Source organism: Pseudophryne corroboree, chromosome 4, assembly GCF_028390025.1.
Source record: "Pseudophryne corroboree isolate aPseCor3 chromosome 4, aPseCor3.hap2, whole genome shotgun sequence".
Lineage (NCBI taxonomy): Eukaryota > Metazoa > Chordata > Amphibia > Anura > Myobatrachidae > Pseudophryne > Pseudophryne corroboree.
The window spans coordinates 14505329-14520100 of NC_086447.1; the positions used below are offsets into that span (position 1 = coordinate 14505329).

Sequence of the window (14772 nt, forward strand, 5' to 3'; positions counted from 1 at the left end):
TGACTGTGATTGCATCAGAGAAGGCCAGGTACCCTACACTATAAGAGGTGGTTTGAAATTTTGACTTGTCTACTTAAAGATCACCAAAATTTGATCACAAGGTCAATTACGTCCCCTGGTGGGATTGAACCACCAACCTTTCGGTTAACAGCCGAATGCGCTAACCGATTGCGCCACAGAGACAGCTTGCAAAAGCATGTACTGACAAAGGCTAAAAAGCATTCATCTAGAAAGTTTCCTAGAAAAAGGTTAAAAAGGCAATAATCTGGAGAGTTTTGCAAGATTTTTCTTCCATTGACCAACGAAGAAACACATTGGTACTTTCACATGATGAGTGAGTACTTCAGGATCTCTGACACTTACATGAGCAGCAGAGTGGCGCAGCGGAAGCGTGCTGGGCCCATAACCCAGAGGTCGGTGGATCGAAACCATCCTCTGCTATGTGCACTTATTTTTTTGTTAATTAAATTCTTCCAAAACTGGAATTGATATTTTGACTCTTTTATTTTTACTTAAAGTACAATAACTTTTAACATTTTAATTTGTTTTAATAGTATATTGACAGCATTGTTTTCTTTCAGAAATCCACTTAATTTTCTTTACCCTATTACTGAAATGGTAATTGACAAAAACAAGCTACATTGTCACCAGAAGAGCAATGCAAAATGTACAATTGATATTTCAAAATCATCTTTCCATCTTGAATTTCAATGATGCATTGGGGCAACGATTTTGTGAGAAACATCTTCACCCTTAAAGAAAGATTTTCTTAACTTCTTACCTGTGTGCTGATTAGATATCACCTGGTTTTCACATTAAACAGATTCCCACTTGAGAAAGCAGCAAGGATGCAGTGAGGTTTATGTTTCCTGGTGTCAACCTGTATTATTTCAGTGGACATTGTAATGAGGATGCATCTTGCTGCCTTTCCAATGAAGCAAGTTTTAATCAGTAATAGGTGAAAAACCATTCCTACAAAGGTGTTAATCAGAGACTTGGCTTTGTGGACACTTTTCAGAGAGCAAATGTGTTAGCATAAAAATAAAGCCATAAAATGGAGAGCTGATTAATCACTCAATTGGATTTCTCTGCCTGCATAATTTTTTTTCTCTGCAACCCCATGCTAAATTGTGCTTCCTGTTTTTTATAAAATGACTTAATCAAATCTGACTCTGATTGCATCAGAGAAGGCCAGGTACCCTACACTATAAGAGGTGGTTTGAAATTTTGACTTGTCTACTTAAAGATCACCAAAATTTGATCACAAGGTCAATTACGTCCCTAGGTGGGATTGAACCACCACCCTTTTGGTTAACAGCCGAATGCGCTAACCGATTGCACCACAGAGACAGCTTGCAAAAGCATGTACTGACAAAGGCTAAAAAGCATTCATCTAGAAAGTTTCCTAGAAAAAGGTTAAAAAGGCAATAATCTGGAGAGTTTTGCAAGATTTTTCTTCCATTGACCAACGAAGAAACACATTGGTACTTTCACATAATGAGTGAGTACTTCAGGATCTCTGACACTTACATGAGCAGCAGAGTGGTGCAGCGGAAGAGTGCTGGTCCCATAACCCAGAGGTCGATGGATCGAAACCATCCTCTGCTATGTGCACTTATTTTTTTGTTAATTAAATTCTTCCAACACTGGAATTGATATTTTGACTCTTTTATTTTAACTTAAAGTACAATAACTTTTAACATTTTAATATGTTTTAATAGTATATTGACAGCATTGTTTTCTTTCAGAAATCCACTTAATTTTCTTTACCCTATTACTGAAATGGTAATTGACAAAAACAAGCTACATTGTCACCAGAAGAGCAATGCAAAATGTACAATTGATATTTCAAAATCATCTTTCCATCTTGAATTTCAATGATGCATTGGGGCAACGATTTTGTGAGAAACATCTTCACCCTTAAAGAAAGATTTTCTTAACTTCTTACCTGTGTGCTGATTAGATATCACCTGGTTTTCACATTAAACAGATTCCCACTTGAGAAAGCAGCAAGGATGCAGTGAGGTTTATGTTTCCTGGTGTCAACCTGTATTATTTCAGTGGACATTGTAATGAGGATGCATCTTGCTGCCTTTCCAATGAAGCAAGTTTTAATCAGTAATAGGTGAAAAACCATTCCTACAAAGGTGTTAATCAGAGACTTGGCTTTGTGGACACTTTTCAGAGAGCAAATGTGTTAGCATAAAAATAAAGCCATAAAATGGAGAGCTGATTAATCACTCAATTGGATTTCTCTGCCTGCATCATTTTTTTTCTCTGCAACCCCATGCTAAATTGTGCTTCCTGTTTTTTATAAAATGACTTAATCAAATCTCACTCTGATTGTATCAGAGAAGGCCAGGTACCCTACACTATAAGAAGTGGTTTGAAATTTTGAGTTGTCTACTTAAAGATCACCAAAATTTGATCACAAGGTCAATTACGTCCCTGGGTGGGATTGAACCACCAACCTTTCGGTTAACAGCCGAATGCGCTAACCGATTGCGCCACAGAGACAGCTTGCACAAGCATGTACTGACAAAGGCTAAAAAGCATTCATCTAGAAAGTTTCCTAGAAAAAGGTTAAAAAGGCAATAATCTGGAGAGTTTTGCAAGATTTTTCTTCCATTGACCAACGAAGAAACACATTGGTACTTTCACATGATGAGTGAGTACTTCAGGATCTCTGACACTCACGTGAGCAGCAGAGTGGTGCAGCGGAAGAGTGCTGGGCCCATAACCCAGAGGTCGGTGGATCGAAACCATCCTCTGCTATGTGCACTTATATTTTTGTTAATTTAATTCTTCCAAAACTGGAATTGATATTTTGACTCTTTTATTTTTACTTAAAGTACAATAACTTTTAACATTTTAATTTGTTTTAATAGTATATTGACAGCATTGTTTTCTTTCAGAAATCCACTTAATTTTCTTTACCCTATTACTGAAATGGTAATTGACAAAAACAAGCTACATTGTCACCAGAAGAGCAATGCAAAATGTACAATTGATATTTCAAAATCATCTTTCCATCTTGAATTTCAATGATGCATTGGGGCAACGATTTTGTGAGAAACATCTTCACCCTTAAAGAAAGATTTTCTTAACTTCTTACCTGTGTGCTGATTAGATATCATCTGGTTTTCACATTAAACAGATTCCCACTTGAGAAAGCAGCAAGGATGCAGTGAGGTTTATGTTTCCTGGTGTCAACCTGTATTATTTCAGTGGACATTGTAATGAGGATGCATCTTGCTGCCTTTCCAATGAAGCAAGTTTTAATCAGTAATAGGTGAAAAACCATTCCTACAAAGGTGTTAATCAGAGACTTGGCTTTGTGGACACTTTTCAGAGAGCAAATGTGTTAGCATAAAAATAAAGCCATAAAATGGAGAGCTGATTAATCACTCAATTGGATTTCTCTGCCTGCATCATTTTTTTTCTCTGCAACCCCATGCTAAATTGTGCTTCCTGTTTTTTATAAAATGACTTAATCAAATATGACTCTGATTGCTTCAGAGAAGGCCAGGTACCCTACACCATAAGAGGTGGTTTGAAATTTTGACTTGTCTACTTAAAGATCAGCAAAATTTGATCACAAGGTCAATTACGTCTCCAGGTGGGATTGAACCACCAACCTTTCGGTTAACAGCCGAATGCGCTAACCGATTGCGCCACAGAGACAGCTTGCAAAAGCATGTACTGACAAAGGCTAAAAAGCATTCATCTAGAAAGTTTCCTAGAAAAAGGTTAAAAAGGCAATAATCTGGAGAGTTTTGCAAGATTTTTCTTCCATTGACCAACGAAGAAACACATTGGTACTTTCACATGATGAGTGAGTACTTCAGGATCTCTGACACTTACATGAGCAGCAGAGTGGCGCAGCGGAAGCGTGCTGGGCCCATAACCCAGAGGTCGGTGGATCGAAACCATCCTCTGCTATGTGCACTTATTTTTTTGTTAATTAAATTCTTCCAACACTGGAATTGATATTTTGACTCTTTTATTTTTACTTAAAGTACAATAACTTTTAACATTTTAATTTGTTTTAATAGTATATTGACAGCATTGTTTTCTTTCAGAAATCCACTTAATTTTCTTTACCCTATTACTGAAATGGTAATTGACAAAAACAAGCTACATTGTCACCAGAAGAGCAATGCAAAATGTACAATTGATATTTCAAAATCATCTTTCCATCTTGAATTTCAATGATGCATTGGGGCAACGATTTTGTGAGAAACATCTTCACCCTTAAAGAAAGATTTTCTTAACTTCTTACCTGTGTGCTGATTAGATATCACCTGGTTTTCACATCAAACAGATTCCCACTTGAGAAAGCAGCAAGGATGCAGTGAGGTTTATGTTTCCTGGTGTCAACCTGTATTATTTCAGTGGACATTGTAATGAGGATGCATCTTGCTGCCTTTCCAATGAAGCAAGTTTTAATCAGTAATAGGTGAAAAACCATTCCTACAAAGGTGTTAATCAGAGACTTGGCTTTGTGGACACTTTTCAGAGAGCAAATGTGTTAGCATAAAAATAAAGCCATAAAATGGAGAACTGATTAATCACTCAATTGGATTTCTCTGCCTGCATCATTTTTTTTCTCTGCAACCCCATGCTAAATTGTGCTTCCTGTTTTTTATAAAATGACTTAATCAAATCTGACTCTGATTGCATCAGAGAAGGCCAGGTACCCTACACTATAAGAGGTGGTTTGAAATTTTGACTTGTCTACTTAAAGATCACCAAAATTTGATCACAAGGTCAATTACGTCCCCTGGTGGGATTGAACCACCAACCTTTCGGTTAACAGCCGAATGCGCTAACCGATTGCGCCACAGAGACAGATTGCAAAAGCATGTACTGACAAAGGCTAAAAAGCATTCATCTAGAAAGTTTCCTAGAAAAAGGTTAAAAAGGCAATAATCTGGAGAGTTTTGCAAGATTTTTCTTCCATTGACCAACGAAGAAACACATTGGTACTTTCACATGATGAGTGAGTACTTCAGGATCTCTGACACTTACATGAGCAGCAGAGTGGCGCAGCGGAAGCGTGCTGGGCCCATAACCCAGAGGTCGGTGGATCGAAACCATCCTCTGCTATGTGCACTTATTTTTTTGTTAATTAAATTCTTCCAAAACTGGAATTGATATTTTGACTCTTTTATTTTTACTTAAAGTACAATAACTTTTAACATTTTAATTTGTTTTAATAGTATATTGACAGCATTGTTTTCTTTCAGAAATCCACTTAATTTTCTTTACCCTATTACTGAAATGGTAATTGACAAAAACAAGCTACATTGTCACCAGAAGAGCAATGCAAAATGTACAATTGATATTTCAAAATCATCTTTCCATCTTGAATTTCAATGATGCATTGGGGCAACGATTTTGTGAGAAACATCTTCACCCTTAAAGAAAGATTTTCTTAACTTCTTACCTGTGTGCTGATTAGATATCACCTGGTTTTCACATTAAACAGATTCCCACTTGAGAAAGCAGCAAGGATGCAGTGAGGTTTATGTTTCCTGGTGTCAACCTGTATTATTTCAGTGGACATTGTAATGAGGATGCATCTTGCTGCCTTTCCAATGAAGCAAGTTTTAATCAGTAATAGGTGAAAAACCATTCCTACAAAGGTGTTAATCAGAGACTTGGCTTTGTGGACACTTTTCAGAGAGCAAATGTGTTAGCATAAAAATAAAGCCATAAAATGGAGAGCTGATTAATCACTCAATTGGATTTCTCTGCCTTCATAATTTTTTTTCTCTGCAACCCCATGCTAAATTGTGCTTCCTGTTTTTTATAAAATGACTTAATCAAATCTGATTGCATCAGAGAAGGCCAGGTACCCTACACTATAAGAGGTGGTTTGAAATTTTGACTTGTCTACTTAAAGATCACCAAAATTTGATCACAAGGTCAATTACGTCCCCGGGTGGGATTGAACCACCAACCTTTCGGTTAACAGCCGAATGCGCTAACCGATTGCGCCACAGAGACAGCTTGCAAAAGCATGTACTGACAAAGGCTAAAAAGCATTCATCTAGAAAGTTTCCTAGAAAAAGGTTAAAAAGGCAATAATCTTGAGAGTTTTGCAAGATTTTTCTTCCATTGACCAACGAAGAAACACATTGGTACTTTCACATGATGAGTGAGTACTTCAGGATCTCTGACACTTACATGAGCAGCAGAGTGGTGCAGCGGAAGCGTGCTGGGCCCATAACCCAGAGGTCGGTGGATCGAAACCATCCTCTGCTATGTGCACTTATTTTTTTGTTAATTAAATTCTTCCAACACTGGAATTGATATTTTGACTCTTTTATTTTTACTTAAAGTACAATAACTTTTAACATTTTAATTTGTTTTAATAGTATATTGACAGCATTGTTTTCTTTCAGAAATCCACTTAATTTTCTTTACCCTATTACTGAAATGGTAATTGACAAAAACAAGCTACATTGTCACCAGAAGAGCAATGCAAAATGTACAATTGATATTTCAAAATCATCTTTCCATCTTGAATTTCAATGATGCATTGGGGCAACGATTTTGTGAGAAACATCTTCACCCTTAAAGAAAGATTTTCTTAACTTCTTACCTGTGTGCTGATTAGATATCACCTGGTTTTCACATCAAACAGATTCCCACTTGAGAAAGCAGCAAGGATGCAGTGAGGTTTATGTTTCCTGGTGTCAACCTGTATTATTTCAGTGGACATTGTAATGAGGATGCATCTTGCTGCCTTTCCAATGAAGCAAGTTTTAATCAGTAATAGGTGAAAAACCATTCCTACAAAGGTGTTAATCAGAGACTTGGCTTTGTGGACACTTTTCAGAGAGCAAATGTGTTAGCATAAAAATAAAGCCATAAAATGGAGAACTGATTAATCACTCAATTGGATTTCTCTGCCTGCATCATTTTTTTTCTCTGCAACCCCATGCTAAATTGTGCTTCCTGTTTTTTATAAAATGACTTAATCAAATCTGACTCTGATTGCATCAGAGAAGGCCAGGTACCCTACACTATAAGAGGTGGTTTGAAATTTTGACTTGTCTACTTAAAGATCACCAAAATTTGATCACAAGGTCAATTACGTCCCCTGGTGGGATTGAACCACCAACCTTTCGGTTAACAGCCGAATGCGCTAACCGATTGCGCCACAGAGACAGATTGCAAAAGCATGTACTGACAAAGGCTAAAAAGCATTCATCTAGAAAGTTTCCTAGAAAAAGGTTAAAAAGGCAATAATCTGGAGAGTTTTGCAAGATTTTTCTTCCATTGACCAACGAAGAAACACATTGGTACTTTCACATGATGAGTGAGTACTTCAGGATCTCTGACACTTACATGAGCAGCAGAGTGGCGCAGCGGAAGCGTGCTGGGCCCATAACCCAGAGGTCGGTGGATCGAAACCATCCTCTGCTATGTGCACTTATTTTTTTGTTAATTAAATTCTTCCAAAACTGGAATTGATATTTTGACTCTTTTATTTTTACTTAAAGTACAATAACTTTTAACATTTTAATTTGTTTTAATAGTATATTGACAGCATTGTTTTCTTTCAGAAATCCACTTAATTTTCTTTACCCTATTACTGAAATGGTAATTGACAAAAACAAGCTACATTGTCACCAGAAGAGCAATGCAAAATGTACAATTGATATTTCAAAATCATCTTTCCATCTTGAATTTCAATGATGCATTGGGGCAACGATTTTGTGAGAAACATCTTCACCCTTAAAGAAAGATTTTCTTAACTTCTTACCTGTGTGCTGATTAGATATCACCTGGTTTTCACATTAAACAGATTCCCACTTGAGAAAGCAGCAAGGATGCAGTGAGGTTTATGTTTCCTGGTGTCAACCTGTATTATTTCAGTGGACATTGTAATGAGGATGCATCTTGCTGCCTTTCCAATGAAGCAAGTTTTAATCAGTAATAGGTGAAAAACCATTCCTACAAAGGTGTTAATCAGAGACTTGGCTTTGTGGACACTTTTCAGAGAGCAAATGTGTTAGCATAAAAATAAAGCCATAAAATGGAGAGCTGATTAATCACTCAATTGGATTTCTCTGCCTTCATAATTTTTTTTCTCTGCAACCCCATGCTAAATTGTGCTTCCTGTTTTTTATAAAATGACTTAATCAAATCTGATTGCATCAGAGAAGGCCAGGTACCCTACACTATAAGAGGTGGTTTGAAATTTTGACTTGTCTACTTAAAGATCACCAAAATTTGATCACAAGGTCAATTACGTCCCCGGGTGGGATTGAACCACCAACCTTTCGGTTAACAGCCGAATGCGCTAACCGATTGCGCCACAGAGACAGCTTGCAAAAGCATGTACTGACAAAGGCTAAAAAGCATTCATCTAGAAAGTTTCCTAGAAAAAGGTTAAAAAGGCAATAATCTTGAGAGTTTTGCAAGATTTTTCTTCCATTGACCAACGAAGAAACACATTGGTACTTTCACATGATGAGTGAGTACTTCAGGATCTCTGACACTTACATGAGCAGCAGAGTGGTGCAGCGGAAGCGTGCTGGGCCCATAACCCAGAGGTCGGTGGATCGAAACCATCCTCTGCTATGTGCACTTATTTTTTTGTTAATTAAATTCTTCCAAAACTGGAATTGATATTTTGACTCTTTTATTTTTACTTAAAGTACAATAACTTTTAACATTTTAATTTGTTTTAATAGTATATTGACAGCATTGTTTTCTTTCAGAAATCCACTTAATTTTCTTTACCCTATTACTGAAATGGTAATTGACAAAAACAAGCTACATTGTCACCAGAAGAGCAATGCAAAATGTACAATTGATATTTCAAAATCATCTTTCCATCTTGAATTTCAATGATGCATTGGAGTCAACGATTTTGTGAGAAACATCTTCACCCTTAAAGAAAGATTTTCTTAACTTCTTACCTGTGTGCTGATTAGATATCACCTGGTTTTCACATTAAACAGATTCCCACTTGAGAAAGCAGCAAGGATGCAGTGAGGTTTATGTTTCCTGGTGTCAACCTGTATTATTTCAGTGGACATTCTAATGAGGATGCATCTTGCTGCCTTTCCAATGAAGCAAGTTTTAATCAGTAATAGGTGAAAAACCATTCCTACAAAGGTGTTAATCAGAGACTTGGCTTTGTGGACACTTTTCAGAGAGCAAATGTGTTAGCATAAAAATAAAGCCATAAAATGGAGAGCTGATTAATCACTCAATTGGATTTCTCTGCCTGCATAATTTTTTTTCTCTGCAACCCCATGCTAAATTGTGCTTCCTGTTTTTATAAAATGACTTAATCAAATCTGACTCTGATTGCATCAGAGAAGGCCAGGTACCCTACACTATAAGAGGTGGTTTGAAATGTTGACTTGTCTACTTAAAGATCACCAAAATTTGATCACAAGGTCAATTACGTCCCCGGGTGGGATTGAACCACCAACCTTTCGGTTAACAGCCGAATGCGCTAACCGATTGCGCCACAGAGACAGCTTGCAAAAGCATGTACTGACAAAGGCTAAAAAGCATTCATCTAGAAAGTTTCCTAGAAAAAGGTTAAAAAGGCAATAATCTGGAGAGTTTTGCAAGATTTTTCTTCCATTGACCAACGAAGAAACACATTGGTACTTTCACATGATGAGTGAGTACTTCAGGATCTCTGACACTTACACGAGCAGCAGAGAGGCGCAGCGGAAGCAAGCTGGGCCCATAACCCAGAGGTCGGTGGATTGAAACCATCTTCTGCTATGTGCACTTATTTTTTTGTTAATTAAATTCTTCCAAAACTGGAATTGATATTTTGACTCTTTTATTTTTACTTAAAGTACAATAACTTTTAACATTTTAATTTGTTTTAATAGTATATTGACAGCATTGTTTTCTTTCAGAAATCCACTTAATTTTCTTTACCCTATTACTGAAATGGTAATTGACAAAAACAAGCTACATTGTCACCAGAAGAGCAATGCAAAATGTACAATTGATATTTCAAAATCATCTTTCCAGCTTGAATTTCAATGATGCATTGGGGCAACGATTTTGTGAGAAACATCTTCACCCTTAAAGAAAGATTTTCTTAACTTCTTACCTGTGTGCTGATTAGATATCACCTGGTTTTCACATTAAACAGATTCCCACTTGAGAAAGCAGCAAGGATGCAGTGAGGTTTATGTTTCCTGGTGTCAACCTGTATTATTTCAGTGGACATTGTAATGAGGATGCATCTTGCTGCCTTTCCAATGAAGCAAGTTTTAATCAGTAATAGGTGAAAAACCATTCCTACAAAGGTGTTAATCAGAGACTTGGCTTTGAGGACACTTTTCAGAGAGCAAATGTGTTAGCATAAAAATAAAGCCATAAAATGGAGAGCTGATTAATCACTCAATTGGATTTCTCTGCCTGCATAATTTTTTTTCTCTGCAACCCCATGCTAAATTGTGCTTCCTGTTTTTTATAAAATGACTTAATCAAATCTGACTCTGATTGCATCAGAGAAGGCCAGGTACCCTACACTATAAGAGGTGGTTTGAAATTTTGACTTGTCTACTTAAAGATCACCAAAATTTGATCACAAGGTCAATTACGTCCCTAGGTGGGATTGAACCACCACCCTTTTGGTTAACAGCCGAATGCGCTAACCGATTGCACCACAGAGACAGCTTGCAAAAGCATGTACTGACAAAGGCTAAAAAGCATTCATCTAGAAAGTTTCCTAGAAAAAGGTTAAAAAGGCAATAATCTGGAGAGTTTTGCAAGATTTTTCTTCCATTGACCAACGAAGAAACACATTGGTACTTTCACATAATGAGTGAGTACTTCAGGATCTCTGACACTTACATGAGCAGCAGAGTGGCGCAGCGGAAGAGTGCTGGTCCCATAACCCAGAGGTCGATGGATCGAAACCATCCTCTGCTATGTGCACTTATTTTTTTGTTAATTAAATTCTTCCAACACTGGAATTGATATTTTGACTCTTTTATTTTAACTTAAAGTACAATAACTTTTAACATTTTAATATGTTTTAATAGTATATTGACAGCATTGTTTTCTTTCAGAAATCCACTTAATTTTCTTTACCCTATTACTGAAATGGTAATTGACAAAAACAAGCTACATTGTCACCAGAAGAGCAATGCAAAATGTACAATTGATATTTCAAAATCATCTTTCCATCTTGAATTTCAATGATGCATTGGGGCAACGATTTTGTGAGAAACATCTTCACCCTTAAAGAAAGATTTTCTTAACTTCTTACCTGTGTGCTGATTAGATATCACCTGGTTTTCACATTAAACAGATTCCCACTTGAGAAAGCAGCAAGGATGCAGTGAGGTTTATGTTTCCTGGTGTCAACCTGTATTATTTCAGTGGACATTGTAATGAGGATGCATCTTGCTGCCTTTCCAATGAAGCAAGTTTTAATCAGTAATAGGTGAAAAACCATTCCTACAAAGGTGTTAATCAGAGACTTGGCTTTGTGGACACTTTTCAGAGAGCAAATGTGTTAGCATAAAAATAAAGCCATAAAATGGAGAGCTGATTAATCACTCAATTGGATTTCTCTGCCTGCATCATTTTTTTTCTCTGCAACCCCATGCTAAATTGTGCTTCCTGTTTTTTATAAAATGACTTAATCAAATCTCACTCTGATTGTATCAGAGAAGGCCAGGTACCCTACACTATAAGAAGTGGTTTGAAATTTTGAGTTGTCTACTTAAAGATCACCAAAATTTGATCACAAGGTCAATTACGTCCCTGGGTGGGATTGAACCACCAACCTTTCGGTTAACAGCCGAATGCGCTAACCGATTGCGCCACAGAGACAGCTTGCACAAGCATGTACTGACAAAGGCTAAAAAGCATTCATCTAGAAAGTTTCCTAGAAAAAGGTTAAAAAGGCAATAATCTGGAGAGTTTTGCAAGATTTTTCTTCCATTGACCAACGAAGAAACACATTGGTACTTTCACATGATGAGTGAGTACTTCAGGATCTCTGACACTCACATGAGCAGCAGAGTGGTGCAGCGGAAGAGTGCTGGGCCCATAACCCAGAGGTCGGTGGATCGAAACCATCCTCTGCTATGTGCACTTATATTTTTGTTAATTTAATTCTTCCAAAACTGGAATTGATATTTTGACTCTTTTATTTTTACTTAAAGTACAATAACTTTTAACATTTTAATTTGTTTTAATAGTATATTGACAGCATTGTTTTCTTTCAGAAATCCACTTAATTTTCTTTACCCTATTACTGAAATGGTAATTGACAAAAACAAGCTACATTGTCACCAGAAGAGCAATGCAAAATGTACAATTGATATTTCAAAATCATCTTTCCATCTTGAATTTCAATGATGCATTGGGGCAACGATTTTGTGAGAAACATCTTCACCCTTAAAGAAAGATTTTCTTAACTTCTTACCTGTGTGCTGATTAGATATCATCTGGTTTTCACATTAAACAGATTCCCACTTGAGAAAGCAGCAAGGATGCAGTGAGGTTTATGTTTCCTGGTGTCAACCTGTATTATTTCAGTGGACATTGTAATGAGGATGCATCTTGCTGCCTTTCCAATGAAGCAAGTTTTAATCAGTAATAGGTGAAAAACCATTCCTACAAAGGTGTTAATCAGAGACTTGGCTTTGTGGACACTTTTCAGAGAGCAAATGTGTTAGCATAAAAATAAAGCCATAAAATGGAGAGCTGATTAATCACTCAATTGGATTTCTCTGCCTGCATCATTTTTTTTCTCTGCAACCCCATGCTAAATTGTGCTTCCTGTTTTTTATAAAATGACTTAATCAAATATGACTCTGATTGCTTCAGAGAAGGCCAGGTACCCTACACCATAAGAGGTGGTTTGAAATTTTGACTTGTCTACTTAAAGATCAGCAAAATTTGATCACAAGGTCAATTACGTCTCCAGGTGGGATTGAACCACCAACCTTTCGGTTAACAGCCGAATGCGCTAACCGATTGCGCCACAGAGACAGCTTGCAAAAGCATGTACTGACAAAGGCTAAAAAGCATTCATCTAGAAAGTTTCCTAGAAAAAGGTTAAAAAGGCAATAATCTGGAGAGTTTTGCAAGATTTTTCTTCCATTGACCAACGAAGAAACACATTGGTACTTTCACATGATGAGTGAGTACTTCAGGATCTCTGACACTTACATGAGCAGCAGAGTGGCGCAGCGGAAGCGTGCTGGGCCCATAACCCAGAGGTCGGTGGATCGAAACCATCCTCTGCTATGTGCACTTATTTTTTTGTTAATTAAATTCTTCCAACACTGGAATTGATATTTTGACTCTTTTATTTTTACTTAAAGTACAATAACTTTTAACATTTTAATTTGTTTTAATAGTATATTGACAGCATTGTTTTCTTTCAGAAATCCACTTAATTTTCTTTACCCTATTACTGAAATGGTAATTGACAAAAACAAGCTACATTGTCACCAGAAGAGCAATGCAAAATGTACAATTGATATTTCAAAATCATCTTTCCATCTTGAATTTCAATGATGCATTGGGGCAACGATTTTGTGAGAAACATCTTCACCCTTAAAGAAAGATTTTCTTAACTTCTTACCTGTGTGCTGATTAGATATCACCTGGTTTTCACATCAAACAGATTCCCACTTGAGAAAGCAGCAAGGATGCAGTGAGGTTTATGTTTCCTGGTGTCAACCTGTATTATTTCAGTGGACATTGTAATGAGGATGCATCTTGCTGCCTTTCCAATGAAGCAAGTTTTAATCAGTAATAGGTGAAAAACCATTCCTACAAAGGTGTTAATCAGAGACTTGGCTTTGTGGACACTTTTCAGAGAGCAAATGTGTTAGCATAAAAATAAAGCCATAAAATGGAGAACTGATTAATCACTCAATTGGATTTCTCTGCCTGCATCATTTTTTTTCTCTGCAACCCCATGCTAAATTGTGCTTCCTGTTTTTTATAAAATGACTTAATCAAATCTGACTCTGATTGCATCAGAGAAGGCCAGGTACCCTACACTATAAGAGGTGGTTTGAAATTTTGACTTGTCTACTTAAAGATCACCAAAATTTGATCACAAGGTCAATTACGTCCCCTGGTGGGATTGAACCACCAACCTTTCGGTTAACAGCCGAATGCGCTAACCGATTGCGCCACAGAGACAGATTGCAAAAGCATGTACTGACAAAGGCTAAAAAGCATTCATCTAGAAAGTTTCCTAGAAAAAGGTTAAAAAGGCAATAATCTGGAGAGTTTTGCAAGATTTTTCTTCCATTGACCAACGAAGAAACACATTGGTACTTTCACATGATGAGTGAGTACTTCAGGATCTCTGACACTTACATGAGCAGCAGAGTGGCGCAGCGGAAGCGTGCTGGGCCCATAACCCAGAGGTCGGTGGATCGAAACCATCCTCTGCTATGTGCACTTATTTTTTTGTTAATTAAATTCTTCCAAAACTGGAATTGATATTTTGACTCTTTTATTTTTACTTAAAGTACAATAACTTTTAACATTTTAATTTGTTTTAATAGTATATTGACAGCATTGTTTTCTTTCAGAAATCCACTTAATTTTCTTTACCCTATTACTGAAATGGTAATTGACAAAAACAAGCTACATTGTCACCAGAAGAGCAATGCAAAATGTACAATTGATATTTCAAAATCATCTTTCCATCTTGAATTTCAATGATGCATTGGGGCAACGATTTTGTGAGAAACATCTTCACCCTTAAAGAAAGATTTTCTTAACTTCTTA

At 36.8% G+C, this 14772-nt stretch overlaps 7 non-coding genes across 7 annotated transcripts; all 7 read right to left on the reverse strand.

The window, feature by feature from the left end:
* Positions 1-2443: 2443 nt before the first annotated feature.
* TRNAN-GUU (transfer RNA asparagine (anticodon GUU)) lies at positions 2444-2517 on the reverse strand. The gene has a single exon. It is a non-coding gene; the product is annotated as a tRNA-Asn (tRNA).
* A 1093-nt stretch (positions 2518-3610) lies between these two features.
* Positions 3611-3684, reverse strand: TRNAN-GUU (transfer RNA asparagine (anticodon GUU)). Its single transcript has one exon. It is a non-coding gene; the product is annotated as a tRNA-Asn (tRNA).
* A 2254-nt stretch (positions 3685-5938) lies between these two features.
* TRNAN-GUU (transfer RNA asparagine (anticodon GUU)) lies at positions 5939-6012 on the reverse strand. Its single transcript has one exon. It is a non-coding gene; the product is annotated as a tRNA-Asn (tRNA).
* A 2254-nt stretch (positions 6013-8266) lies between these two features.
* On the reverse strand, positions 8267-8340 carry TRNAN-GUU (transfer RNA asparagine (anticodon GUU)). The gene has a single exon. It is a non-coding gene; the product is annotated as a tRNA-Asn (tRNA).
* A 1093-nt stretch (positions 8341-9433) lies between these two features.
* TRNAN-GUU (transfer RNA asparagine (anticodon GUU)) lies at positions 9434-9507 on the reverse strand. Its single transcript has one exon. It is a non-coding gene; the product is annotated as a tRNA-Asn (tRNA).
* A 2260-nt stretch (positions 9508-11767) lies between these two features.
* Positions 11768-11841, reverse strand: TRNAN-GUU (transfer RNA asparagine (anticodon GUU)). The gene has a single exon. It is a non-coding gene; the product is annotated as a tRNA-Asn (tRNA).
* Positions 11842-12934: 1093 nt separating this feature from the next.
* TRNAN-GUU (transfer RNA asparagine (anticodon GUU)) lies at positions 12935-13008 on the reverse strand. Its single transcript has one exon. It is a non-coding gene; the product is annotated as a tRNA-Asn (tRNA).
* Between the last annotated feature and the right edge of the window lie 1764 nt (positions 13009-14772).